The following is a 25,757-nucleotide window of genomic DNA, read 5'->3' as shown; positions in this document are numbered from 1 at the left end:
CGGGGCCCGCGGGCGCCGTGCCCGCCGCGCGCCTCCCGCGCTCCGCCCGCGGGCCCTGCCTCCCGGCCCCGCGCAGCTTTGTTCTCGGCGACCGTCGTCGCCTCCTCGGCGGGCCGGTGCCCCCGGCCCCGGGCGCTTTGTTTTTCCCTGCTGCCCCCCGCGACTCTCTACCCCTGGCCCTTTGTCTCGCCGCCTTGGGCGCTTTGTCCGACCCGTCGCGCCCCGCATCCCTTCTCTATCTCCTCCCCTCAGCTGTCCTCCCTCCCGTGCCCCTTTGTTGTGCCCCGCTCTCCTCGGTAGCTCAGTGACCTGCCACAACCCAGGCGCCAGATTTCTGTCTTAATTTGTCTTTTATGATTTTTCTCACGTGTTTCCCTCTCACCTTTCTGTTTGGTCCATGATCACCCCCAGAGGCTTTGTCTCCCCCATCCAGTGGCTTCTTCGCTTGGCACCCCCCTTCCCCTCCCATGGTCGCTTGATTTATCCACTACCCACGGTGTCTGTCGCCCGAACTGTCTCAGCCCCGGGGACTCCATCTGGTTCTTCTACGTGCAGACAGGCGCTCCGGTTTGTTGTTGTTTTTGTGGGTCTGAAAGATGCATGGGGATACTTAGTTTCCTCTTCGGCGTTCCTCCTCTCCGCACCCTTTTCTCTCGGGATTACAATGTCTCCAGTTTTCTTCGCGGTCTCTTCGGGCCCGTGGTTGTTTTGCTTGGAAACAGTAGCCCTGGAAAAAGATCTGGTCTCTTGGTTATTGTCGTGTCCCCCTGCTCCCCCCCTCCCCCTTGGATTCTGACGGCCTAGGCCAAGGGCAGCTGTCGTAGCTTTGCATCTGGGTTACCTGCGGGTATTGTAAGATTAGTAGAAGAGGAGCAAGGTATTTTTTTCTGTTGGTGTGTGAGAATAGTTTCCGATATCCACATTGGATTTTCATTTGGTATGTGGGTAGCAGTTGAGAGAATTTTGGTGTTACAAACTTGTGAATGTTGGGGTGGAGAATTTCAGCATTTTCTAGACTGTAGGTCTAGAGTTTTTACTGTATTTTTACCAGTAACTCCTGCTTCGCAAGGAAAAAGGGAGGCATCCTGCTTGGCAATTTCATATAAATGTTTTACTTTTTCTTAATCATTGCTTTACAGTTATATGCCTGTGCTCTGTAGATTTATGATAACCCTTCTGCCTCATCTTTGGAGTTGAAATGAGGAAAACACTTAAGAGTGCAGTTTCTGGTTGATGAGTACTGCTTCTAAGATCTTTGTGGAAAACCTTAATCAAATACAATGGAAAGATATTTAAGTAATAGCCTTAAGTAAGGTAAAGGCACTTATAATGTTAAAGGAACTTTAAATTGTTCAGAGTTCTTATTGTTATGGTAATATAAAAATTTGGGGTTGTGTGTGGGGGTGGGGGGAGAGTGGTGTGGTGTATTTAAATGACTAGAATAATTTAGTCTAGTGCAGGGAATAAGGGGTATTTGATCTACCAGGATTACTAGACTGAATACATTGTTCATGAGTTTTTCCCCTGCTTACGAGTTGATGGCTACTTTTTGGAAGATATGTTACCTATAAAATCATTTCATAAAGTTCCACATAGAGCGCTGCTACTAGAGGATATACAAGGTTTAGTGTGAGGAATGTTGGTGGAAAGCCTTGTTTTTTAAAAAGCTGAATCGAATTAGTAGTTTGAATTTTAATTAATGGAAAATCATGTTTCATGATTGATACATGAGGTTTTTGTGAAAATTTACAGTTTGGGTTTCATGAGTGAATTTTACCAATAATCATTTGTCTCCCTTGTTCTTAGTGCGTAATCGTTCTTTTGAAGGTAAAATCATGTTGATTCTGACTGTAAGCAAAGTGTAAATACAGTGTAATAATGGAAGGTGTTCTGCTCTGGCTTGTGTGTATAAGAATGATCACACGAACATCGTAAAAGCAACTTTTACAATTCGAGTTTCATTATTTTCTAAATTGTGTAAGACTTTTATTTCACGACCAAATAAAACAATGCCTTTACTAAATTATATCAAACAGCAGTGTATTTAGACACATACCGGAGGAGTTGTGGTTGGGAAACTTTTATTCTGGTTATTGACTATTAAATCTTTGAATTTATTGCCTGTGCATATTGCACATGTATCTATGGGGAGTATATTTTCAGGAAAAAATAGAAGACTCAGTATTTTCAGATCTATTCTAATATACACTTCTAGGTGTTAGATTTTAAGCAGTTAGGTTTGTTAAAAAGTTATATATTATCCTATAGCCCCAGATTTCTGTCAGTGTTTTTTAGGGGGCTAAGTTAAAAAATAGTTTGGGGGGGGGCCACTCTTGCCAGCTGTAATTCATTAAATAATCTTTGGCACTCTGAATGAATAAGATATTAGGGGAAAAAAATAGTATGTTTGAAAGTTCTTACAAATCTTAATTCTAGTATTCAATCACTTTAAAAAATAAATTTTAAAAACCTGAGACTTGGCTTTAAAGCATTATTTTGGATTTTGCTTCCTTCTAATACTAAATTTCATGTTATTTCAACTAGGGGCAGTGTTTTCTCATGGATTGACTAAAAGTTGTTATTTTTGGCATCTGGCTTTGTGATTATTTCCCAGTTACTCTACTTCCCATGGGCCAGTTTCCTAACTATGTAGTAAAATGGGAATTGTTAATAACTTGCCACATCTGCACAGGATTGCTGTGCCTTCAGATTTGCAGAGAGCATCCTTGGATGAAAGGTGTGGTTAAAGTCTAGGAATTGTTACTGAAATAAGCTGATGTGAAGTAGGTCATATTTTATAGGAAGTCAAGCAGGAGGTTATGAACTAAGTTCTTGGCAAGTCACAGTGGTGATAGTGGGATGAAAAAAACCAAAATATGTATTATAGTTTGAGTAATAAAACAGATACATTTTCCCCCCGTAAGCTTCTAGGGAGAGGGATAACTAAAACAAATTACAGGGTGGTATTTGTGTGATGTGCGCTTGTGCGTGTGTGTGTTGTGTAAGAGATTGAAGATATGTGAAACTCAAATGTAATAACACATTGTAAAATTTGGGGATGCTTTTCCTTTATTGATTTGTTTCTACATGTAGTAATAATTTTAAAAAATGGTTTAACTAGATTCTAGGCCAAGTCTGTTAATAATGACTAATTTTAAACATGCCTTATATTTTTTAATGCTTTGTCATTTGCTCTCAGGAATATTTTCTAACAACCAGAACGGTAATTTCAGACTTGACCTTTGGCCTAGGAAAGTCTTTTGCATTTGGGGGACACTATAGATATTTATTGAACAAACAAAACCTGTTGCTTCTGTATTCCTGGTAGATGATATTACGTCCCAGCTAGCTTTCCACCCCAGGTTTCTGGATTCCTCTCACGCTAACCTTTTACCTTTAATCACTAAGAACTGATGATTTTCCCTCCTGAAGCATCTCTTCAATCTATTTCATCCTCACTGCCACAGTTCCTGCTCTCATCATTTCTCACCCGGATTACTACAGGCATTGGCAACTTCAACTTCCTCTTTCTGATTCTAGGCTCACCCCCTTTATTCCAGCTTCCACACAATCTTTCTAAAGAGCAAATCTGATCATTTCACTCCTTAGTTTAAAAACCTTTCAATGGCTCCCCCTAGCAGCCTTCATTAAGAGAGGCAGCTGAGTGGAGAGTGTATGATCTCACATTTAGGATTTAATCTGAACTGGATTCCAATTCTGTTTCTGCCGCTTAAAACCTCTGTAACGTTGACGAGTGATCTAACCTCTCCTTCCCTCTTCCATCAGTTGCGAAATTATTCTTAGCTCAGTGGGTTGCTGTGAGGATTAAATGCAAGAAAACATTTAGTAGGATGTCTGGCACACAGCAAGTGCTCAAAAAATGTTAGCTAGCATTGCATATAGCTCCATAACGACTTGATTTACCTTTTCTCCATTTGAACTGTTTACCTTTCCTTCATTTTCAATGCTCCATCCATATTTAAGAACTTGGAATTCCCTGTGTGGGCTCAGCAGCTTAATGCCTCCCTGTGCATGAAAAGTGCTGGTTTTAGTGGGTTATAATTCCAGATTTAGGTCTGAGGATATTCTAACCGGGTCCACCAGGCTGAGTTCAGTGTGCCTTCTGTGTGTTCCTGAAGGACCCAGTATAGTTTTCTTGGAATTGTCATATTGAGTTGTAATTGTCTGTCACACCCAAAGGCTGTTAGTTACTTAGTGGCAGATATCATTTTCTTCTTAATCATTTATATATTCTTACCTCAAAAGGTTTTGGGTTTTTTTTAAAGATTTTATTTTTCCTTTTTCTCCTCAGAGCCCCCCCGATACATAGTTGTATATTTTAGTTGTGGGTCCTTCTAGTTGTGGCATGTGGGACGTCGCTTCAACATGGCCTGATGAGCGGTGCCATGTCCACACCTAGGATCCGAACCAGTGAAACCCTGGGCCGCCAAAGTGGAGCGCACGAACTTAACCACTCAGCCACAGGGCCGGGTTTTTTGACAAAGAACTTAGAGTACTTTGAGACCTTGATACAACATGGTTCATGTAGGTAGAATTTATTTCTTTATATGTATGACTTGGATTCTGTAGGGAATTTAATTGTTGAAGTACCCAAAGGAGTTGCTGTTTTCAGCTACAGGCATTATAGCCCCTGAAAACATTATGGGCCGACTCTTAGGCAATAGTTCCTTTTGGATACTATTGGATGCTAAACAATACTATATTGTTTGTAGAAAACTGCCAAACTTAAATTTCACATTTTGGTTTTTGTATGGTTGACTGTGAACTGTTTCTCCAAAGGTTCCATTATTTTTAAGTGTTTTAAGTACTTCTTAGATGTGTAGGCATGTATATTAAACCTTGAGACACTATAAACTGCTTTTTTTTGGGATCCACAACATTGAACCTAACAATAAGTTGATAATCTTCAGGGAGGCTGAGGTCTTGTGGACAGATACTTGTAGATAATTTCTCCGAGTTTCAGGTTCTACCTCTTTAAGATAAGGAGCAGTCACTTTGTTGTATTTGTCTGCCAGGCACATTGTGACTATCAAGTAAGGTAAAATATGTGAAATTATAAAGACCCAACAAAACAATGTATGTGTAAGTGGTTTGTAAATAGTAAAGCAATCTATACAAATATTTTAATTATAACAATCGGTTTCTGCTGGTAGCCTTCACAGGCAGGGTGCAAGATTTTTTTATACTGCAACCTGTGGTTTGTTGATCATGTCGTAGGAAGGCAGCAGTGTAGTAATATGTGCAGAGGACCACAGCCCTTGAAATATGTGCCTTTGCGTTTTGAGCAGACATACTTGGTAAATTACTGCTTGACCATGAATGTTGTCATTGAGCCACCCCCAACTTTTTGGGTTCTACTTCTTATTGCTCTTTTCTCTGCTAGGACAACCGTAATAATGTAGGAATGTTGAATGCCCAACTGCTACCATCTCTCAGACATCTCTCAGTTCTGAATGCCCCGTAGGCCTGGCACAACATCATGGTGTTGCTTATGCCTCATTAGGCCTGCTTCTGCTTCAGGGAATGAAATGATAGCCTAATAGTGTGAAAAGGGTAATGTATTTCCTGAACATAACTTACTACTGGGGAAACTACCAGGGAAAAGCAAGCATCGGAGGCAGTCTCGATGGTTTCTGTAAGTGGTGGTAATTACCTGTCTGTATAGATATTTGGGTAGGTTTGTGTGTCGAGACAATGCATAGTGATTAGCATGACTGTTTTTCAGTCAGATTCCTCATGTTCAGGGCAGTCTTGCAAATACCTACACTATTTTAAGTTTACAAAAACGAAAAGATAGAAACTACTACTCTTTAGGCATCCTAAGTTGCGAAAGCCTTGTGATAAAAGTGCTGCACCTGTTGGATGTGAGATGGACTGCACTAGAAAATCAAGTTAACCCTTTTTAATTCCCCTCTTGCACTTCCTTTTCTATATTCAATAGTTTTGATTTGGTCTTAGAACTAACTTTTGTGCATTGTTAATTAGATGGTAGATAGAATTGTAAATGAATAAGAATAGTTGCTCATGAAAAATTTATATAATGAAAAATGTTTGACTTTATGAAACTTTTTTATTAGTATGGTAAAGATTGTGTTATGTAACTGCGATATTAGTTGCCTTATAAAGTGTAGAACCAATGTTATGGCTTTTTTCTTTATTATAAACAACTTATTGTGGAACTGATCTAATTCGCTCCAGAACATACTAGCTTTAGGCTAGTTTGCGTAATTGGAAAAGGGTCTTTGTTCCCTTTTTGGAAAACTGCAGACCCACTAAGATCTTGCTTTATTTTGCCAGCATACTTTTTTTTTTAAATGGGCTATATTGTTTTAGAGCAGTTTAGCTTCACAGCAAAATTGAGGGCATGGTACAAGAGATTTCCCATATACTCCCTGACTCCACAGATGAATACTGTAGCCTTCTCCATTATTAGCATCACCCGGCAGAGTGGTGCATTTGTTAAAACTGGTGAACTTACATTGGTACTTTATTGTCTCCCCAAGTTCATAGTTTACATTAGGGTTTCTTTCTCCTGGTCTTGTACATTCTGTGGATTTCTCTTTCTTTCTTTTTTTCCCCCTTCCCAAAGCCCCAGTACATAGTTGTATATCCTAGTATATAGGATATACAGCACAGCTTGGTGAGCCGTGTGTAGGTCCGCGCCCAGGATCCGAGCTGGTGAACCCTGGCTACTGAAGCAGAGCATGCGAACTTAACCACTTGGCCATGGAGCTGGCGCCCCAGTCTATGGATTTGGACAAATGTATAATGTATCTACAAATATATCTATCATTGTAGTGTCAGACAGATTAATTTCATTGCTCTGAAACTCCTCTGTGGGCTTCCTGTTCATCCCAACCTCCTCCCTAACCCCGAGCAACCACTGAACTTTTTGTTGTCTCTATAGTTTCCAGCATCCTTTTTCAAATTACTTAACTTGTGGTACGAGTGTGAGAAAATATTTTGTGTAAAATTATCTAGTTCTGTGCAAAGCTCCTGATCCATACACCAGCTGGAGGAGGTAGAAACATTGAATTCCCAGACATGAAGGGTTAAGGGAAATGAAGAGTGTGACCATGCTTTAGTGGTTCTCCTTTATAATTGCTTTAATAACAGTATATTTATTAAAGAAACATTTGTTGAGTACTAAGTAAATAGAAGACTGCTGTGTACTGGTCTTATAAAGATGACTAAGAAATGGTCTGGTAAAGCTCATGATTTAATGGAAAGTACACAGATAATTGTAATAAAGGAGATTATAAGTGCTGTAACAGATGTATAATAGTGATGAGAACAGAGGTGTGAATCTCTTAATCGGAGGAGAGTTTATAGAAAAGGTGATAGTTGATAGGGAGTGGTAGAAAATAAAACTGGAAAGTGGTTGGGGGCCTCTTGGAGGACCTTGAGTGCCAAGCCAAGGATTTGAATAACAATCAGGGATATTGGGGGGTAACATTGAACATTTTCAAAGAGGCTGGATGTAAACAGTGTAAAATACACTGAAACTGATGGAGACCACAAGAAATGTGTAATTGAGGTCTGATCTGACTGGTAGACCTAGGAATGGAAAGACAGCAGCTCTTTCGAGTCAGGGTGGTAAAGAGAGCTTTGGAATTAGTGTGCAGTCTCTAAAATAGATCTGTGGTTATGAGCGTGTCGCTTAATCTAAGTCTCTCCTTTGTCTAAAAAATGGGAGAAAATAATATTCCTGGTATTGATGTGAGGATTAAATGAGATAAGAGATATAAAAGGTGTAGCTCAGTTCTGGGAGTGGTAGGTGCTCAATAAATAGCTCCCCCGCTTCCTGGAGTAGAATTTAAAGATAAGATCGGGGGGCGTGGAAGGGAAGATGGGAAAATAAACGATTGAAACCTGGGTGATGAAGTAATTAGAAATTATGTCTGAGTGAGGTGAACAGGTGTAAGAGAACCTACCTAACAAAGTGTTTTGTTTCTTTTAGCTTTTAAATAAATACTGAATACTTATTTTTGCATACTTATGTAATATTTAACATTGTTCTGCAATTATATAAATATATCTATATTGATTGTCAACAAGCTCCGTAAGGATAAGACCGGTATTTACTTATCTTGCATAATTATGGAGCAACTGCTATTGGTCAATGTCAGTTGCTGGGTGAATGAATATGACTTGAATGAATTTAATATGTAACAGTTGCCGCTAGGTGGCACTTCGTCTAAGTGTTAAGGCTGATATTCAGCATAGATTGTTTTTTCTACATAGAACCCACGGAGAGACTGACCCCTGAATTATGACGTCTGAATCAGCTTTCTGCCATTTCTGGACTATACTTTCTGAAGTGGAATATTAAACATATAGCAAGAAGAAAACTCAGAGTGTTAAAATAGAAAAGCGTAATGGCATTAGAATATGTCCCCTAGAAAGAAGCTGAAGGGAACCTCAGAGAAATTCACAAGTGACCAAATTCCCCATCTTCTGAATGTATTTAAAGTGAAATCTAGTGGTTAGATTTTTGGACCAGGAGCGATCCTAGTGCCTTGCTTTAGTTTTTCTTGTTAAGACTATGGATTGCTTTACAGGAGGAGACTGTGGGAATTTGTTTCTTCCTGGATTTAGTGAAGGATGATGAAGTGAGGGCTGTAGGGATACTGGGTTATGATTTTATGTTCTCTTATTTATATTCTGGTATATTGTACTCTCCCTGTTGTGGAGTAACATACCATAGAATGTTGCTCCATCCTGTGTCACAAATGTTACAGCTTATTAAATCCGTTAGATACAGGAAACTTCAGAGCTGGAGAAGACCTTCCTAGTCATGTGTTCTAAAGTAACCACTCATTTAAAGGTGGACACAGACAGATTAAATAGTATACAGTTAGCTAATGGCTGGTGGAGACACATTCAGTGATTGAGCTGGGACTAGTTCCTGGTTGGTGGTTTTAGGGGAGACTTATTCTGGTCTTTTTTCTGTTTATACCACTCAGCCTTTTAATGTTCCATGCCATTTGCTTTTTTTTTTTTAAATAGTCTTTTTTTTTTCCTATTTTTGTGGGCTTATACCAAGAATACAAATCTCTCAGCCCCGAGCCTGGTTGGTGGAGGGCTGCTGTGCCAGTGTTGCTTAATAAACGGTCAGCTCGAAGCCTGCCTGTTCTTTCCTCCTTTGCTGTTTTCAGGTTCTTTATGCTGTTTGTGTTCTCTATCTTGTATTTCTGACTGACTAGAGTGGCCCCTTTGAGGACACATTTATTCTCACCTTGCATCTTCTCACCCACTCTGCTTTAGTTGCCCATAATCAAGAACTGCCTGGGGCCTTGCCCGGTGGCGCAGGGTTAAGTGCGCATGTTCCGCTTTGGGGGCCTGGGGTTCCCCGGTTCGGATCCCTGGTGTGGACATGGCACCACTTGGCAAGCCATGCTGTGGCAGGCATCCCACATATAAAGTAGAGGAAGATGGGCATGGATGTTCGCTCAGGGCCAGTCTTCCTTAGCAAAAAGAGGATGATTGGCAGCAGATGTTAGCTCAGGGCTAATCTTCCTCAAAAAAAAAAAAGAAAAAGAACTGCTTGGCTTCAGTTGCTCAAGCTCACTCTAGTCTCTGCCTATTGCCTCCCTGGCTTCTTAGTTCTGCCACCTGCACTAAATTGCAGCTGGCTGTTTCTAAAGCGCCTGGAGGAGAAAATGGAAGGGGAGACTGAGAAAAAATAAGACTGTCATATAAGGAAGGAGGCCACAACTTGAAATTTTATACTGGAAGATGGGCTGGTTTATGAACCTGATGATTTTCGTACAGTGATTTTTCTATTTTATATGTTACGACAGTAATACTCTCTTGACTATGGAATTGATTAAATGTGTTCTGTCATCTGTGCTTATCCAAATGTCTACGAAGTGAAGTAAATCTATTTCAACATTCCAGAGATAGTAGTGAGAGTTTTGGTAATTTACTTAGAGCTTATATAATAATGAGTGTCATAATTTGATTAAATGGATAGTATTGAATTAGTAGGGGTCGCCACTTCGCTATTGTAATGTTTAAAAAACAAACCTGGATAGCTTATAGCTTTTGAAGCTTATTTCATAATTACTAGTAAACAAGCCATTCTTCATCCTGGCCTTCTCCCACAATATACAGTGTAATATGTACATTTTACATACAAAATTTAGTTGTATGTCATTCATTTAAACGTAGTTTCTTAGCTGTAACTCTTGAAAGTCTTCAGCTGGTATATTAAATAACTTTTAAATTATATTAGAATTTAAGTTCACGTGCTAGCTTAGGTGTGCAGTTGATTTATTTTTTCATTTCATTTTTAGCTTGTTTCTATAATTTCAGGGAAGTGGCTCTCTTGATGTGGAAGTTTTTCTTAAGAGTTAATTAGTGTCATCTCTATACACATCTTGATTATTTTTCTTATTAGAAAAATGTGTTATAAGACATTCAAAAGTTATTTAAATATATCATGTAAAGTGAGCCCCTGTAGTCTTCCACCAGGAAAGTAACTACTGTTAACAATCGGGAGTATATTTTTTAAGGTTTTTTTTTAAAGATTTTATTTTTCCTTTTTCTCCCCAAAGCCCCCTGGTACATAGTTCTATGTTTTTTGTTGTGGGTCTTTCTAGTTGTTGCGTGTGGGACGCTGCCTCAGCATGGCTTGATGGGCGGTGCCATGTCTGTGCCCAGGATCCTAACTGGGAAACCCTGGCATGCCGGAGCAAACTTAACCCCTCGTGGCCGACCCCCAGGGTTTTTTTTTTTTTAATACAAATGCTAACATTCTGTTTTATATTAAAAATGTTAGTAGTTTAGCAAACATTAAGGGGATTAGGAAACTGACATTTTGTTAAATATCTACTGAGTCCTCAACTACAGGGGTTTGGTAATATAACTGAAGTTCACACAGCTTTGCTTCTGCCTTTGCCATTGCACTACCCTGTACTGACAGCTTTTGTTTATCGCTCCACCTAAATGGCAATCACCTGAAAGCTTCCACGCTCACTGCTAGGTGGTAAGACAGTCCCAGATATAAATAAGTCTAATGCAAGGCTTTAAGGAAAAGAGGATTATATTCTTCTCTGTTAGATTACTCTAAAAAAATAAATCTATTTTCTAGAAATGCATTCAAAGCTACACTTGACTAGTCTTTGAACTCAAAAGTTTCCCTGAAGTAGCATTATTCATCTTTAAGTAAAATTTTAAATAATCTGGTCAGGTACTTGTGGGATGTTCCGTCAGTTAATCCTCCTTCTCACTTAGTATTTTCAGGTTTTATCATGTCTTTTTATTTTCCTTACTAAAGACCAATTATCAGGTCTTTTAATTATTTTGTATACACATTCTGTGGCCTTGGACAAGTTATATAATTGCATTGTAATTTAAGTTGCCCCTTATGTAAAATGGACAGCGTATCTCAGCATTCTTGTGAGGATCAAATATATGTATGCAGAGGGGCTGCCAGACTACGTCTGGTCTATAAGAATTGCTTAATGTCATTTTCCTTTCTTACCTCTCATTCAAGTCACTGCTGTATGTTTTCGTTACCACTTGTCTCACTTTATGTTCCTATTTGTGTTACATATATATTTTTTTAGTTTAACTTTGTTTTTATTATTTTTTATTTTTTTGCTTGAGGAAGATTGTCCCTGACTTAACATCCATGCCAATCTTCCTCTGTTTTTGTATGTGGGACACCACCACAGCGTGGCTTGATGAACAGTGTGTAGGTCTGTACCCGGGATCTGAACCCTTGAACCCCAGGCCACTGAAGCAGAGCATGCAAACTTAGTCACTACGCCACTGGGCTGGCTCTTGTGTTACATGTTAAAATCTGGTTTTCACTCCAGGCCATCAGTAACCTTTCAACTGGATCCCAAAGCCTCATTTCAGTTATCAGCCTATTAACTTTTCTGCATCTTTTGTTTTTTGTTGACCATGATGTCTTTATTCTTGACTAACAAGATACTATCTTTATCTTTTGCACATTCCGTCTTTTCTTTGCTACCTAAGCCTTCTCCAGTCTTAAATGTAGTTTGCAATCTCTGTCTTTCTGTTCTTGTCTTACATATTCTTTGATTTTATATCTGTATCGTCAACTCAGATGTTTAGATCCGTATGTCTAAAACTCCCATTGGTTGTTCTGTAGGCTCCTAAACTTGGTTTTTCTAAAAATAATTTGTTGTTTCCATCACCTAGACCTGTTATAGCATCCTATAAAATAGGCTTGATATCTGTTATCAGTCCCACTGTCCATCTAGCTGTCACAGGTAAAAGTGACTTCAGAATCTTGCTCATTTCCTCCCACTCTCTTATATCCTTATTTTGTTAATGACCAAGTCTTTCCCTTTCTGCTTCCAGATTTCTTGTCTCAGATATTCTGGGCTCTCCTCTACTTGCTTGTTGCCATTACTTTTTTCTCTAGGCCTGTTTTCTCTCATAGTTGGACTGTTGTCATGACTTGTCAGGTGCCCCCCCCCCCCCCCACCGTTGCCATTGCTTCCTTCTTTAGTCTGTGGTTGTTGGTGCTTTGTTAGTGTACACCTGATAGTTGGGGGTTTGTGGGGCGGCTTGGTTGACCTAATTTTGTTGTAAGTGGTGTCCATAGATTTTGATTTTGCTGTCTAGTTGCTCTGTCTTACATGGGAGAGATTGAAAAACTATGCTGCAGCTACCACCATCCTAAAATCCTGTCTGAGTTTTAGAAAAAGTCATCAGACAGTGCATGTTAATTGTGAACTAAATCAGTGTAAAGTGAATAAGATAGTTCCTCTACACACCTAAATCCCAACTCCAGAGATATGCACTGTTTACAGTGGGATGAATATCCCTCCAAACTCAAAATTAATTCTTCTTGCCATGGTTGTCTTTGTTTCTTGCACATTGAGAAAGGCAAAATCATGGTTACTCTTTTTATGAAAGATTCCGTAAAAGTCGAAGTAAACTTTTTTTGCTCACATTAAAGGATGGAATCAACATCTTTAACATTGACATCGGGTAGTGCAAATGCTACATATATTTTTTCTCCTGATAACAAAAGTAACAAAATAGAAAAAGGGAGAAAAATCATAATTCTATCAAATTAAACACAAGTAACATTTTAATGTATATTTATCCTTTCAAGCGTTTCTTTTTAAAAAATGTTTTGTCATCCCCCAAAAGTAATATGTAGATGTATTGTAAAAAAGGCTCAAACAGTAAATGTAGACAGTAAGGAGTGGTGCCTCCTGCTTCTACACTAGATATGGTCTTTGTTTAGAGTGTGTGTAGCAGTCTTTCATACTCATAAAATGCATTTACACGCATATGTAATCTTTTTTTATTCCTTCTGTTGGTCCTTTCTTCACATAAATTGGATTGTACAAAATAAACCACATATTGTCCTTCCCCTTGCTTGGGAACATATTTCTTGTGTAGCTCTGGGTGTTAGTAGGTGTGGCTCCCCATTATTTTTAATGGCTGATTTGAGGTACTTTGCAACTTTTCATTTTTTGTATTACTGTCGTGAACACATCTGAGCATGTGTGAAGATATCTAAAACCTGGATACTTTTAAGTGGAGTCACTTTTTTCATGTTTATTGGTCTTTTGTACTTTTCTTGTGAATTGTGTATGTATAGCTATCCAGTTTTCTGATGAAATATTCTTTTTCTCATTTTTTTTTTTTAAGATTTTATTCTTTTCCTTTTTCTCCCCAAAGCCCCCTGAGACATAGTTGTATATTCTTCATTGTGGGTCCTTCTAGTTGTGGCACGTGGGACGCTGCCTCAGCGTGGCTTGATGAGCAGTGCTGTGTCCGCGCCCAGGATTCGAACCAACGAAACACTGGGCCGCCTGCAGCGGAGCGCGCAAACTTAACCACTCGGCCATGGGGCCAGCCCCTTCTTTTTCTCATTTTAAGAACTTTTTATTTTCCAGATAGTACTTTCTCAATTTTATATTATTTTCTTCTAGTTTTTCCTTTATCATTCAATTTTATTTATTGTCTTACAGAAGTTTAAAATTTTTATGTAGTCATATTTATAGTTTTTCCATTGGCTTTGTGTCTTGCTTATCTTCCTCGCCCTGAGATTATGAAAGCATTTTTTATGTGTTTTTCTTGTGTATGTTCTTTTGCGATTTAAAAAAGAATTTAGCCCTTTAACCCTTCTGGGAGATTTTCTTTTTCTCAGTGTATTATGTTATGTGGGTTCTAACCTTATTTTTTCCAAGTGTATGACCAAATATACAGCATTTGTTCTCATATACTCAATCTTTTCTGTCCTCCTTTCTGTTGATATAGAGCTGTGGTTCTTAAAGTGAGGTCCTTAGACCCCCAGCAATAGTATAGTCTGGGAACATGTTAGAAATGCAAATTCTTTTGCTCCACCCCAGACCTCGTGTATCAGAAGCTCTGGAGGTAGGGTCTGAGACATGTTTCAGCAAGCCCTCCAGGTGATTCTGATGCCTGCTGAAGTTTGCAAATCACTGTGAGAACTCCTCTACTTGGGCTCTAGATCCCATCCCTTCCTAGCTACTCTAGGACATTACACTGGCCAGCTAGCCTTCCCTCTCTTCTCTGGTCTCAATTTTCACCTTTCAACTGAAGCATTCTTGAAAGTGTAGAGACATGCTGTTATTTCTCCTTTGGACTCCACACTCGCCTCTAGTTCCCCATTTCTCTTTTCCTCTTTGCAGCAAAATTCCTATAAAGAGTTCTTTCTGTCTCCAGTTACTTTCACCCCATTCTCCATAAGCCTACTTCAGCCAGGCTTTTGTCTCCACCACTCCGATAAAACTGTTCCTTTCAAGATTGCCAGTTCCTTTCACTCAGGTGAATGATCAATTTTTAAAAAATATTCTCTGACTTGACTTGATCAGCAGCATTTGGTATCTTGGATCACTCCCTTCTTGTTCAAACATTTTTTTCATTTGGCTTCTAGGATTGCACACTCTTATTTTCCCATAGATTTTGGCACCTTTTTCCTGGTTTCCTTTCTAGTGCTTTCTCATTTTACCACATTTATCCAGCTTTTTATCCCGTATTCCATGCTACTTCCCTGTTTTATTTTTCTCACTTGCAGTGTCAACTTCTAACAGTATGTGTTACTTGCCTTTTTGTCTTTCTCTCCCCTGCTAGAATATAGTGCTTGGTACATAGTGGATTCTCAGTAAGTATTTGTTGAACGTATGAACAAATGAAGTGTTCTAACAACATCAGTTTTTGAATGCTCCATCCTTTCCCACTGATTTGAAATGCTACTTTTATATGTTGTACTCATAAAGTTTTATGGGCCCTCTGGTATTAATACAGATTCATCTGATGTGTTTTAAATGTAATCTCTTACCTGACTGTGGTGTTCAGTAACCTTGAGATCTGTTGTGTTTAGCCCTTGCTGTTGTCTGGTGAGGAAGATAGTGTGACTCCATTTTGTTTTACAGAAATTTAACTTTAAGGTTCACCTGCTAGTTGCTGGGAGAGTTGGAATTCAAGCTCATGTCTCCGGATTCCAAATCCATTGCCGTGAATATCTAATGATTGTGTAATTTAGTATGTGATAATGCTTCTGGGTGTTTCTCCTCTTCTACACTCCCCCCCCCCCCCCGCCAAATGCTTGGTTGACCCTGGAGCCCCTACCTTCATTCCAGGTAGATCCAGGTAGAGTATAGATCTGGGGCAGGAGGCTAAAGTTGAACAGGGAATTGATTTATGTGGGATTTTAAAAAAATAGACTTTATTTTTAAAAACAGTTTTATGTGAGATTTTGCCTCTGCTTTTCAGTATACAATTTTAGAAGAAAGATTCAGGAAAGAACAGAGACTGATGGTCATGAAATAGATTCTGTTTAACACTAATTTGATGTTAGCACTGCTTCACTATTTTTTTTTTCTTTTTGCTTGAGGAAGACTAGCCCTGAGCTAACATCTGTGCCAGTCTTCCTCTACTTTGTGTGTGGGATGCCGCCACAGCATGGCTGATGAATGGAGTAGGTCCGTGCCCCGGATCTGAACCCATGAACCTGGGCCACTGAAGCTGAGCACACAGCACTTTAACCACTCAGCCATGGGACCAGCCCACTACTTCTCTATTTTTCAGCATAAATGGTATCTCTTTGATCTAGGCATTAAGTTAAACGTGATACTATATGTGTCAGAGGGCCTAGAAAATGATTCTGTCACCATACAAATGAAAAGTATTACCGTTAAGAATGAATCAAGAGTCTCATGTTTTTTGTACTCCAGATACATTCATTCTTTCTATTATACTGGGGTACTTTTAATTTGGTTTTATGTAAAATTGTTCTATAAATGTCATTTTAAAGTTTTTGCCGTCAAATATTGTTGTTTTTCTAATAACTAAGACAGCAGCTGTGGATGTGGCTTAAAAACTGATGAGCATCTACAATGATGAGCCTTTATGGAGCAATGAAAGGCTGCTTACAAATTGTAGCCACGGTTGCAATGAATTCTTTGTTTGTTTGTGAATCCCCAAGGTTGAATGTGTTTTGAGGGGGGTGAGTTAGGATAATCCAAACTGAGAGAGTGTTTCTATTCTGGTCATCTTTGGAGCAATAATTTCTGCTACTGCTTTTTCTTTCTTATGACTTTGAAAGAATTCGAAAGACTTTCCTGACTGTTTTGATGATTCTTTCTCTAAATGTGTTATTTGATGTGTAAAGGTAAATTGTAATTTTAAGATGTTTTATAGGCATGTTTTCTGTCATCAAATATTTTTGCTCTCAGTAACTGCTGTGTGTAATAGTGTCTGTGGGTGACGCTGTACCTACCTCTACTGTCCAGTACTACAAATGTTGAGTTGTTGGGAACAAAACATATTCTGTTTGGTATGATTAGCTCGTACATATAAATAGTTTTAAGCACAGTGCATATACCTATTTTTATTTCAAAAGTGTATGGTTTTGATATGTTACTGAGCAGATCCGAATAGTTAACTATAAATTATTAACAGTAGTTTTACTCTGAGATATTAAAGACCACACCTGGAACTGAGCTATAAGAAATCAGAGAGCTGTGTTACTTTCTATGAAAATATCTAGAAGATAAAAGAATTCTAATAAATGTTTATTTCAAAAAAAAAAAGAAAGGGTGGAAGAGCAATAGTTGAAACAAATGTGGTTCCCTGACTAAAAACCCCACCACTGTATATGTGGGATTATGGTCGGTATTTTTTTTTTTTTTTTAGGGAGGTTAGCCCTGACCTAACAACTGCCACCAATCCTCCTCTTTTTGCTAAGGAAGATTAATCCTGAGCTAACATCCATGCCTGTCTTTCTCTATTTTATATGTGGGACGCCTGCCACAGCATGGCGTGATAAGCGGTGTGCAGGTTCATGCCTGGGATCCAAACCAGTGAACTCTGGGCAGCCAAAGCAGAGCACGCAAACTTAACTGCTATGCCACCAGGCTGGCCTCTGTCATCATTATTTTGAAGTTCTTAAGAGTATATATTTGCAAATCTCTGAATTATTTATATATTTAAATCATCATGATAGATTCACTTTATTTGTAAAGGCAGTGGGTAATGTGCTTCCTGATCATAGATTGTTGAGTATTGAAGATGTTCAAGAAGTACAGGTTGAATATACTATTAAAATGAACTTTTGTTGTTGTTGTTAAATATAGTCTTGTTCTTCTTACTGGTTAAAAGAATTTAAACTTTGACGGTAACATCTGTTCTTTTATTGTGTGGGGCATCTTTTCAGGAGGACTTTATGCATGTTAAAAATAACAGATTTTGTGAATTGTAGTTATTACCCACAGTCACTTTTAGATATAAAAGCATTCCCAGTGAGTTACTTCTGATTCATAACCAAATTTCAGCAGAGCAGATGTAGACTACCAATGGAATAATTAGCCAAAAAATATTAGGGGATTAGAGAGCCCTTTGTGTAACATTTAACTTTAATTTCTTGGCCAGTTTATGTGAATAATTAAAGTTTTGAACCAGTTAAAATTTCTTTTCTTCTCTTGAGATTTCACAGTTGTCACTGATAGCTGTAATCACGAGGGAAGTAGCAATATTATTTCCATCAAACAGATGGCTTTTCTAGCACTGGTCCCTAACAGTGCCTACGGAGCTTCATGTTTATTTTGGACAATTTTCTAATAACACCAACTTGGTATACTTTTCAAAGATGATACTTGATAATAGAATATGACACAGATATTAAAATGACTTAGTGAACTTGAGAACTTCCAAAAGTTCTGTATATAATTCCCATGCTCTTGGGGAGTGTAGTCTGTTCCTGTGAGAGGAATCACCTAGTGGTGGATACTAATGCCTCAGCTGGCCTCTCAGGGATTCCTTAGCTACCTCTTCCACTTCTTGACTTTCATTAGGTTAGCTCTGCCGTCAATGTGCTATTTTCATTTTTGCTTATTAGTCAGATAACCAGCCCATCCAGTGCTTTGAGGCATTGGTAGCTTTTTACTAGGATTAAGGATAGGTTTTCGTTGTGTATGAGGAAGATTTTCAGAGACTACAGTGATGCAAGGGCTTAGAATTACAAAATCACATCTTTTTTCAGCTCTAATGTCAAGCTTTTGTAGAGATTTTACTTATTAATAGGATTACCCTTCCCTTTTTTTAATGTGTCTGTTTTCCTTCTCCTGTTGGAAATTTAAAAACGCAAACACACACGTTGGAGATGCACATGTATATGTATGCTCCTGAAGTTTCAAAAACACAGTCAACTATTAAGATTCTAAAAACTGTATTTGTAGGCTATATTTACTCGATAGCAAGAGATGCCTGCTTTTTGAAGTAATTAATGACATCTGAAGGGAACTCAGTGACATTTTGGAGATATGTGAAGACAGGTTGCCTTTGGAAAGATAGGGTGGGTCTTTATTTCTTTAATATAAATGGCTTGGGCAAGTTATGAAAGTGAATAGAGTCATGGTGGATATATCTCAACTTTGGAACTTTTAAAAATTTGTCAAGAAAGAGAAAAATTCTATTGCTTTACACCTGTTATTGGGGGAAGGATGGTGCAGTTTGTTGAGATGAGATGGCACTGAGATAAATGGCATAGTTGGGGAGTTGAGTTAGTATTAAAGGGGAGAAATTTTTGTTTTTATTAAGATTATGATAGTTAACAACCTTGTGAAATGACAGTTGTACATCATTATTAGTCATGTTGTTGGTACACCACTTCACCCCTAGTGCCCTCCCCCCACCCCACCTTTCCCCTGGTAACCACCGATCAGTTCTCTTTGTCCATATGTTAACTACCACCTATGAGTGGAGTCATACAGAGTTCGTCTTTCTCTGTCTGGCTTATTTCACTCAACATAATACCCTCAGGGTCTGTCCATGTTGTTGTGAATGGGACACCTTTGTCCTTTTTTATGGCTGAGTAGTATTCCATTGTATATATATACCATATCTTCTTTATCCAATCATCAGTTACTGGGCACTTAGGTTGGTTCCATGACTTGGCTATTGTGAATAATGCTGCGATGAACATAGGGGTGCATGGCACTTTTGGAATTGCTGATTTCAGGTTCTTAGGATAGATACCCAGTAGTGGGATGGCTGGGTCATAAGGTATTTGTATTTTTAACTTTTTGAGGAATCTCCATACTCTTTTCCATAGTGGCTGCACCAGTTTGCATTCCCACCAACAGTGTATGAGGGTTCCTTTTTCTCCACAGCCTCTCCAACATTTGTCACTCTTGGTTTTGGATATTTTTGCCATTCTAACAGGTGTAAGGTGATATCTTAGTGTAGTTTTGATTTGCATTTCCCTGATGATTAGTGATGATGAGCATCTTTTCATGTGCCTTTTGGCCATCCGTATATCTTCTTTGGAGAAATGTCTGTTCATGTCCCCTGCCCATTTTGTGATTGGGTGGTTTGATTTTTTATTTTTGAGTTGTGTGAGTTCTTTATATATTATGGAGATTAACCCTTTGTTGGATAAATAACTTGTAAATATTTTTTCCCAGTTAGTGGGCTGTTTTTTTGTTTCAATCCTGTTTCCCCTTGCCTTGAAGAAGCTCTTTAGTCTGATGAAGTCCCATTTGTTTATTCTTTCTATTATTTCCCTCATCTGAGGGGTTATGGTGTCCGAAAAGATTCTTTTGAAGCTGATGTCAGAGAGTGTACTGCCGATATTCTCTTCTAGAAGACTTATTGTTTCAGGCCTAATCTTTAGGTCTTTGATCCATTTTGAGTTTATTTTAGTGAATGGTGATAAAGAATGGTTGATTTTCATTCTTTCACATGTGGCTGTCCAGTTTTCCCAGCACCATTTGTTGAAGAGACTTTCTTTCCTCCATTGTAGGCCCTCAGCTCCTTTGGCAAAGATTAGCTCTCCATAGATGTGTGGTTTTATTTCTGGGCTTTCAATTCTGATCCATTGATTTGTGCATCTGTTTTTGTACCAGTACCATGCTGTTTTGATTACTGTAGCTTTGTAGTATGTTTTGAAGTCAGAGATTGTGATGCCTCCAGTTTTGTTCTTCTTTCTCAGGATTGCTTTAGCAATTCGGGGTCTTTTGTTGCCCCATATGAATTTTAGGATTCTTTGTTCTATTTCTGTAAAGAATGTCATTGGGATTCTGATTGAGATAGCGTTGAATCTGTAGATTGCTTTAGGTAGTATGGACATTTTAACTATGTTTATTCTTCCAATCCATGTACATGGAATGTCTTTCCATCTCTTTATATTGTCATCGATTTCTTTCAAGAAAGTCTTGTAGTTTTCATTGTATAGATCTTTCACTTCCTTGGTTAAATTTATCCCAAGGTATTTTATTCTTTTTGTTACGATCGTGAATAGGATTGAGTTCTTGAGATCTTTTTCTGTTAGTTCATTGTTAGCATATAGAAATGCTACTGATTTATGTATGTTGATTTTATACCCTGCAACTTTGCTGTAGCTGTTGACTGTTTCTAATAGTTTTTCTATGGATTCTTTAGGGTTTTCTATATATAAGATCATGTCGTTTGCAAACAGTGAGAGTTTTACTTCTTCATTGCCTATTTGGATTCCTTTTATTTTTTTTTTCCTGCCAAATTGCTCTGGCCAAAACCTCCGGTACTGTGTTGAATAAGAGTGGTGAAAGTGGGCGCCCATGTCTTGTTCCTGTTCTGAGAGGGATGGGTTTCAGTTTTTGTCCGTTGAGTATGATGTTGGCTGTGGGTTTGTCATATATGGCCTTTATTATGTTGAGGTACTTTCCTTCTATACCTATTTTATTGAGGGTTTTTATCATAAATGGATGTTGGATCTTGTCGAATGCTTTCTCTGCATCTATTGAGATGATCATGTGGTTTTTGTTTCTCATTTTGTTAATGTAGTGAATCACGTTGATTGACTTGCGGATGTTGAACCATCCCTGTGTCCCTGGTATAAATCCCACTTGATCATGGTGTATAATCTTTTTGATGTATTGCTGTATTCGGTTTGCCAAAATTTTGTTGAGGATTTTTGCATCTATGTTCATCAGTGATATTGGCCTGTAGTTTTCCTTCTTTGTTTGTCCTTGTCAGGTTTGGGGATCAGGGTGATGTTGGCTTCATAGAATGTATTAGGGAGTGCTCCATCTTCCTACATTTTCTGGAATAGTTTGAGAAGGATAGGTATTAAATCTTCTTTGAATGTTTGGTGGAATTCTCCAGAGAAGCTGTCTGGTCCTGGGCTCTTATTTTTGGGGAGGTTTTTGATTACTGTTTCTATTTCTTTCCTTGTGATTGGTCTATTCAGATTCTCTATTTCTTCCTGATTCATTTTGGGGAGGTTGTATGAGTTTAGGGATTTATCCATTTCTTCTAGGTTGTTCAATTTGTTGGCATATACTTTTTCATAATATTCTCTTATGATCCTTTGTATTTCTTTGGTATCTGTTGTGATTTCTCCTCTCTCGTTTCTAATTTTATTTATTTGAGACTTCTCTCTTTTTTTCTAAGTGAGTCTGGCTAAGGGTTTGTCGATTTTGTTAATTTTTTCGAAGAACCAACTCTTTGTTTCATTGATCCTTTCTACTGTCTTTTTTGTTTTCAATATCATTTATTTCTGCTCTAATTTTTATTATTTCCCTTCTTTTGCTGACTTTGAGCTTTGTTTGTTCTTCTTTATTTTTTTTTTTTTTATTAATGTTATGATGGATTACAAGCTTGTGAAATTTCAGTTGTACATTTTTGTTAGTCATGTTGTGGGTACACCACTTCCCCCTCCGTACCCTCCCCCCACCCCCCCTTTTCCCTGGTAACCACCGATCAGATCTCCTTCTCAATATACTAATTTCCACCTATGAGTGGAGTCATATAGAGTTCGTCTTTCTCTGACTGACTTATTTCGCTTAACATAATGCCCTCGAGGTCCATCCACATTGTTGTGAATGGGCCAATTTCGTCTTTTTTTATGGCTGAGTAGTATTCCATTGTGTATATATACCACATCTTCTTTATCCAATCATCAGTTTCTGGGCATGTAGGCTGGTTCCACGTCTTGGCTATTGTAAATAATGCTGCGATGAACATAGGGGTGCAACGGACTCTTGAGATATCTGATATCAGGTTCTTAGGATAGATACCCAGTAATGGGATGGCTGGGTCATAGGGTATTTCTATTTTTAACTTTTTGAGAAATCTCCATACTGTTTTCCATAGTGGCTGTACCAGTTTGCATTCCCACCAACAGTGTATGAGGGTTCCTCTTTCTCCACAACCTCTCCAACATTTGTCGTTCTTGGTTTTGGATGTTTTTGCCAATCTAACGGGGGTAAGGTGATATCTTAGTGTAGTTTTGATTTGCATTTCCCTGATGATTAGCGATGATGAACATCTTTTCATGTGTCTATTGGCCATATTCATATCTTCTTTTGAGAAATGTCTGTTCATGTCCTCTGCCCATTTTTTGATCGGGTTGTTTGTTTTTTTTGTTGTTGAGCAGTGTGAGTTCTTTGTATATTATGGAGATTAACCCTTTGTCGGATAAGTGGCTTGTAAATATTTTTTCCCAATTAGTGAGCTGTTTTTTTGTTTCAATTCTGTTTTCCCTTGCCTTGAAGAAGCTCTTTAGTCTGATGAAGTCCCATTTGTTTATTCTTTCTATTGTTTCCCTCAACTGAGGAGTTACAGTGTCCGAAAAGATTCTTTTGAAACTGATGTCAAAGAGTGTACTGCCTATATTCTCTTCCAAAAGACTTATTGTCTCGGGCCTAATCTTTAGGTCTTTGATCCATTTTGAGTTTATTTTGGTGTGTGGTGAAAAAGAATGGTCGATTTTCAATCTTTTGCATGTGGCTGTCCAGTTTTCCCAGCACCATTTGTTGAAGAGACTTTCTTTTCTCCATTGTAGGCCCTCTGCTCCTTTGTCGAAGATTAGCTGTCCATAGATGTGTGGTTTTATCTCTGGGCTTTCAATTCTGTTCCATTGATCTGTGGACCTGTTTTTGTACCAGTACCATGCTGTTTTGATCACTGTAGCTTTGTAGTATGTTTTGAAATCGGGGATTGTGATTCCGCCGGCTTTGTTTTTCTTGCTCAAGATTGCTTTAGCAATTCGTGGTCTTTTGTTCCCCCATATGAATTTTAGGATTGTTTGTTCAATTTCTGTGAAGAATGTTCTTGGGATTCTGATTGGGATAGCATTGAATCTGTATATTGCTTTAGGTAGTATGGACATTTTAACTATGTTTATTCTTCCAATCCATGTGCAAGGAATGTCTTTCCATCTCTTTATGTCATCGCCTATTTCTTTCAAGAAAGTCTTGTAGTTTTCATTGTATAGATCCTTCACTTCCTTGGTTAAGTTTATCCCAAGGTATTTTATTCTTTTTGTTGCGATTGTGAATGGGATTGAGTTCTTGAGTTCTTTTTCTGTTAGTTTATTGTTAGTGTATAGAAATGCTACTGATTTATGCACGTTAATTTTATACCCTGCTACTTTGCTGTAGTTGTTGATTATTTCTAATAGTTTTTCTGTGGATTCTTTGGGGTTTTCTATGTATAAGATCATGTCGTCTGCAAACAACGCGAGTTTTACTTCTTCGTTACCTATTTGGATTCCTTTTATTTTTTTTTCCTGCCGAATTGCTCTGGCCAGCACCTCCAGTACTATGTTGAATAGGAGTGGTGAAAGTGGGCACCCTTGTCTTGTTCCTGTCCTCAGAGGGATGGCTTTCAGCTTTTGTCCATTGAGTATGATGTTGGCTGTGGGTCTATCATATATGGCCTTTATTATGTTGAGGTACTTTCCTTCTATACCCATTTTACTGAGGGTTTTTATCATAAATGGGTGTTGGATCTTGTTGAATGCTTTCTCTGCGTCTATTGAGATGATCACGTGGTTTTTGTTTTTCATTTTGTTGATGAAGTGTATCACGTTGATTGACTTGCGGATGTTGAACCATCCCTGTGTCCCTGGTATAAATCCCACTTGATCATGGTGTATAATCTTTTTGATGTATTGCTGTAATCGGTTTGCCAAAATTTTGTTGAGGATTTTTGCATCTATGTTCATCAGTGATATCGGCCTGTAGTTCTCCTTCTTTGTGTTGTCCTTGTCAGGTTTGGGGATCAGAGTGATGTTGGCTTCATAGAATGTGTTAGGGAGTTCTCCATCTTTCTCAATTTTCTGGAACAGTTTGAGGAGAATAGGTATTAAGTCTTCTTTGAATGTTTGGTAGAATTCTCCAGAGAAGCCGTCTGGTCCTGGACTCTTGTTTTTGGGGAGGTTTTTGATTACCGTTTCTATTTCCTTACTTGTGATTGGTCTATTCAGATTCTCCATTTCTTCCTGATTCAGTTTGGGGAGATTGTAGGAGTCTAGGAATTTGTCCATTTCTTCCAAGTTGTTCAATTTGTTGGCATATAGTTTTTCATAGTATTCTCTTATGATCTCTTGTATTTCATTGGTATCTGTTGTGATTTCTCCTCTGTCATTCCTGATTTTATTAATTTGTGCTTTCTCTCTTCTTTTCTTGGTGAGTCTGGCTAGGGGTTTGTCAATTTTGTTAATTCTTTCGAAGAACCAACTCTTTGTTTCATTGATCCTTTCTATTGTCTTTTTTGTTTCAATATCGTTTATTTCTGCTCTTATTTTTATTATTTCCCTCCTTCTACTGACTCTGGGCTTTGTTTGTTCTTCTTTTTCTAGTTCCGTTAGGTGTCGTTTGAGGTTGCTTACGTGAGCTTTTTCTTGTTTAGTGAGGTGAGCCTGTATTGCGATGAATTTCCCTCTTAGGACTGCTTTTGCTGCATCCCAAATGATTTGGTATGTCGTGTTCTCATTTTCATTTGTCTCCAGATAATATTTGATTTCTTCTTTAATTTCTTCAATGATCCATTGTTTGTTGAGAAGCGTGTTGTTTAGTCTCCACATTTTTGCACCTTTCTCTGCTTTTTTCTTGTAGTTGATTTCTAGTTTAATAGCGTTATGATCAGAAAAGATGCTTGATATTATTTCAACTCTCTTGTATTTATTGATGTTTGCTTTGGTTCCCAAAATATGGTCAATCCTTGAGAATGTTCCATGTGCACTTGAGAAGAATGTGTAACCTGCTGTTTTTGGATGAAGTGTTCTATGTATATCTATTAAGTCCATCTGGTCTAATTTTTCATTTAATTCTATTATTTCCTTGTTGATTTTCTGTCTGGATGTTCTGTCCATTGGTGTTATGTTTGTTCTTCTTTTTAAAGGGGAGAAGTTTTTGTTTTTGAGCCTGCTGAGTTTGAGGCCCTTGTGAGAGCTAGATGAAGATATCCACTGGCTAGTTATGTATATGTATTATGCCTGTGGTTCCTGGAGC

General features: G+C 38.3%; 1 protein-coding gene across 4 annotated transcripts in view; it reads left to right on the top strand.

Annotated features, from left to right (window-relative positions):
• Nucleotides 1-25,757, top strand: part of RBPJ (recombination signal binding protein for immunoglobulin kappa J region) — a 223,215-nt gene that overhangs the window by 109,768 nt on the left and 87,690 nt on the right. The gene's annotated exons all lie outside the window — the stretch shown is intronic.

The sequence above is a fragment of the Equus quagga genome, chromosome 3, assembly GCF_021613505.1.
Source record: "Equus quagga isolate Etosha38 chromosome 3, UCLA_HA_Equagga_1.0, whole genome shotgun sequence".
Taxonomy (NCBI): Eukaryota; Metazoa; Chordata; class Mammalia; order Perissodactyla; family Equidae; genus Equus; species Equus quagga.
The sequence above is the reverse complement of the archived record's forward strand: the minus strand, read 5'-3'. Positions and strand labels throughout refer to the sequence as shown.